This window comes from Cryptomeria japonica, chromosome 9 (genome assembly GCF_030272615.1).
Source record: "Cryptomeria japonica chromosome 9, Sugi_1.0, whole genome shotgun sequence".
NCBI classification, from domain to species: Eukaryota; Viridiplantae; Streptophyta; class Pinopsida; order Cupressales; family Cupressaceae; genus Cryptomeria; species Cryptomeria japonica.
This window is the reverse complement of record NC_081413.1, coordinates 663,148,716-663,153,594: the sequence shown is the minus strand read 5'-3', so window position 1 is coordinate 663,153,594 and position 4,879 is coordinate 663,148,716.

The window sequence follows — 4,879 nt, the reverse complement described above, 5'->3', positions numbered from 1 at the left end:
ACTTCCCTAGTGGCAAAGATGAATGACTTGAAGAAATTGTTATGAACCTTCTCTAATGAGATGATTAGTATTAAGAAGCATTGAGCAACACCTACAAGGCCCTCCTTTTATAATTATCAAGGTGGAAGGCCTCCCTATCAAAATCAATTTCAAGGGGATGCAAAGACAACTCCAGCTTGACTGAATAATCAAATCATGATGATTACTACTCCATTGCAAGTTATTCCTCCAAATAAAAATAGAGAGTTGGTAGTAGGGGCAAACTAATCTTGCTGATGATATGAATGCCTGGTGCTTCCCTTGTAATGAGTTGCATATGCCTCAAAATTACCCACGTGGTAATCTTCAAGAAAAGGTTGTTGAGAAGCGTAGTCAAGGAAATATAGCAAATGCGGGAGTTTACACCTACTCATCTCTAAGAATGAATAATATTGCGCTCACCATCCAAATGTAGGACATGTCCTTAGAACAAGAATAAAAAATCACTCCTAATCATGCACTTCTCTCATGGATGGAAGGAGAGGAGGTGGTGTTCACTAATGAAGCCTCAACCTCAAAAACCCTTAAGATGTAGTTCAATTGCAACACTCGCTCAAAGTGTATACTCATAGGGGAGTTCCTGTAACTCAACGACCCAAAGTTTGACTAAATAAAGCTCAAAGTCAACCCATAGTAGTACCAAATTTTCAAAATCCTAAGCAGGTCATGCCTTACAAGCCTAAAGAATCAAATTTGTCACCCCCAATATCTCTTAATGAGGTTGAGCAGCTTAATAGAGTTCCCACAAATCTATCTTTGTGGGATATTCTAGCTATTCCAGAGCAGAAGTCTTTATTGTGAGAAGCTCTGGGAGAACCCGAAAAAGTTGACAGTGACTAGACCGACTCTAAGACTTGTTCTAATAAAAGACAAGGGACCTAAGATTGGAAGTTGACAACATCAAGCCATAATACTCGCGAATGATGGGAATGAAGTTATGAAAGAAAAGGTAGATAAACCAAATCTTACCCCTTTCTTTTTAACACTCATTGTAGGAGATAACCTACTTCATAGTTTTATGATTGATTCTAGTGCTAGTACTATGACCATGCCCAAGCAAATAGACAAATCCTTAAAGCTTAAATACAATCCCTTAGCTAAGGGAGTCATGCAGCTAGATGTGAATAAGGTTTAGGCCATAGGTGTGATTAAGGACCTCCCACTGACCTTGTATTCCTACCCTAGTATCACCGTATCATAGGAAGTAGTGGTAATTGATATTATTCTTATCTACGGTCTTTGTTTAACACGAGATTTTATTGCAAAAATAGGTGGATATCTCTCCCTAGATTGGTCACACTTGATTCTAGGAACTACACATGGGTCTAAAATGAAGATACTATCTAAACCTCTACATTAAGAACATATAGTTGATGAAGCTATGATGAATTTTGAGGTTGTTCAAATGTCAATTATCAAAAATGAAATGTATTATGTTGAATTATTAGAGGATGAGGAGGTAACTTGTGACCGAACTCCTAAAGAAGAAGTCTTCCTAAATGAATTCATAGACATTGACCCCTTTGGCAATTATCATGCTACTGGTATTGGAACTTATGTGCTTTATGATTAAGATCAAGTGATTCCTAAGATCTCTAAATATTAGTAGGGCATGTTTGATGATGAAAGTAATCATACTTCAAAGCTATGGACTCTCCATTTTGATTGAGCGATATGTAAGTCAAGATTCAGAGCCGATATATGGTTGACATATCCATCTAGAGAATAAAATCTTAGAGATTTCCACTTCTAGTTTCCTTGTTCAAATAATGAGGCTGAGTATGAAGGCTTAGTCTGAGGGTTAAGCCTACCAGAGCATATGGGTATCAAGAAATTGAAGGTTCTAGGAGACTTCGAACTTTTAGTTAAGAAAGTTTGAGGTGTCTCTTCAGCAAAAAATATTTGCATGTGCTCCTACAAACCTAGAGTCTAGGATTTAATTAAGAGCTTTGAAGCTTTTAACATCCAAGGGATCCCTAGAAATCAAAATGCAACTGCAGATCAGTTGGCAACAATAGGATCTCAGTTTGATCCTATCTCTGAGCTGATAGAAAACAGACACTCTATCTAGATGATTGTAAGGCCAACTATCCTAGATAATGATCAAAATTGGCAACTTTTTGAAAGGTATTCTTAGGTTGCAATGTTGATTTAATAATCATGTGAATTTGCTGAATAACTACAACCCAAAGTTGCAGAGGCATACAAAGACCAAATTATCCAACTAAAAACCAACAAGCTTCCAAAGGGCTTGATCACTTTGGAGAACTTGTTCGACTGTGATGATGCAAGAAATGATAAAAGGAAGTTTGCAGTGGACAAGGGAGATTATACTAATCTTTATGTCGGGGATGACAAGAAGTTGAAGTTTGGCAAGAATATTTCCCAATGAGATAAGGATAGATTAATATATTTCTATGAAAAGTACAAAGGGGTTATCACTTGGTCATATGATAACTTGAAATGATATGACCCCAGAATTGTTTAGCATACTATTGAGCTTGCAGAAGGAGCAAAACTTATTTGACAAAAGAAAAGGCCAATCAATCCTAAAATTGAGTCTCTAATGGCTCAAGAGCTTAAAAATTTAATTGATTCTCAGATAGTATATCCAATTAAGCATAGTTATTGGGTTTCCAATTTGGTTCTGGTTCCCAAGAAGAATGGAGACATTCGCCTCTGTGTGGAATTTTGAGACCTGAATCTATGGAGTAGATTCTACAAATTGTAGCCAGATCATAAATGTTTTCTATGCTAGATGGTTTTTTTCTGAATACAATCAGGTCTGAGTTAAAGAAGAAGATCAACACAAAATGATATTCACCATCAAGTGGGGAATATTTGCATATGTTAAAATGCCCTTTGGTATCTCTAATGTAAGCGCTACTTTCCAATGGTCAATGGATATTGCTTTTAAGGAGTTTAAAAATATAATCATCTCGATCTATTTAAAAGATCTCACTATGTTCTTCAAATCAAAGGAGGATCATTTTGATCACCTAGAGTTGGCTTTCCAAAAAAAAATAGAGTTTGGAGTCTCTCCAAACCTAAAGAAGTGCATCTTTGGGGTTCCACAAGGAAAATTTCTTGGACATGTAGTGTCTAAAGACAAGGTCTCAATCGATCTTGACCAGGTGAAGACTATTATGTTGGCATATGTGCAGAGCATGTTGACATGATGATATTGTATGTTGTCATTGATGTCAATATGCTGAAGTATGAACTGGTATGTTGTAGTAAGCAAACTGGCAAGAGAACCAGTATGATGATGTAAACCGGTATTTGTGAAAAAGTGAAGCGGTATGTGTAGCGTCCTAAAATTGTGACACTTGCAATTTCGACTGCATTTCGGTCTTCACGATGGCGACACAACACGCAACCTGAATGGAGACCCCGAAACCTGATTATGACACCAAAAACTGCATTTTCTTGCACCCTGGCCTGAACCTCCTTTGCACCCTGCTGTCCCGGGAGGTGGGACCAGAGCGCCCAGCGCCCTAGTCCCTGGGTCCTATTTTGGGCCCGGTCTCTTTTGGACTTCGGGTCTTTATGTTTGCAAATTGGAAAATTATCTTTCCTGGTCGGCCTAAGGTCAGGAAAATCAGTCTATCAGCCCTAAATGACAAGTATATAAACTCCATTTTTCTCTCCCATTTGGGTAGAGGAAATGTAAGAAGGTGATATGTGTACAAGCGTGGAAACTATACTCAAGCATTCAAGCATTCAAGCATTCTTTCAAGCAATTGATCATTCTAAGTCTCCATTCAAGGCTAAGTGTTGCATTCAAGACAAGGATTCAACCATTGAAGAGGAGATCACTTACTACATACTACTACAACATACAACATACAACATCTATACCTTCGCACATAAGGATACAAACATCCTTACAACAAGGTATTAGTACTTGTTTTACATTACAGACATTTACATTTACAGCATTGCTCATTTCTTGGTTAATTCCAAAACCGGGGTTTGACCTAAAGGCAAACCCCTAATCCCTAACCCCCCAATCGTCTTCGCTTTTATGTGTGTAGGTTGCAGGTATGCGGCTGAAATTGAAGATCTGGAATCCTTGTGCAGAGACAAACAGATCCCCCTTCGTTTCGCGGATTTTTCGGAGGACCGTGGCACTCGGGCGCCATCGTCCCGGCAACTTTCGCGCAAATTTGCAGGACAGCGCCGTATCGACATTTTACTGCTAATTCCAGGTCCGCAGCTTCATACTATATTCCTATCTCAGTTTATAAGCGAATCTTTCTCACTTTCTATGCATTCCTAGCTTAATTCTTCTATGCACATTCTTTACAAAAGAGGGTAGCCTTGCTGTCATAACCCTTGAAACTCATTTAGCATCCAATCTTGCATTGCGTGGGATTGGATCTTGTGGGTTTCAACCCCTCTTTTGAATGTAAAGTCCCTCCTAAGTGAAAACCATCAACCCTAGAGTAACCTCCCTTCTCTCTCCTTGGAGTTGGAAGAGGGGAGAGCAACTAGGGTTCGATCGCGATTTTCCGCTTTACAGTATGTTTGTTCAAGGCGAACCGGTATGTTGGAATGAGAACCGGTATATGGAAGTTTTGTATCGGGGTTTCATTTGGCATGACTATCGGTTGGTAGTCTCAGCTTCAGGGTTTCCAGTTGATGCATTCCAAGATTGTGCAATTCAATCGATGACATCCTGTGATGATTTAGCATTGTAATGAAGACCAGATAATTGTTGCCACATCAGCCTTGTGCACATGAAGGATTTCCTTGAGAATCTTGCATGGAGATTGATCCTATCTACCTTGGGAATGTGTGAAGTCTCTGTAAATGGTGGAGAGTGCGTGATGAGTTA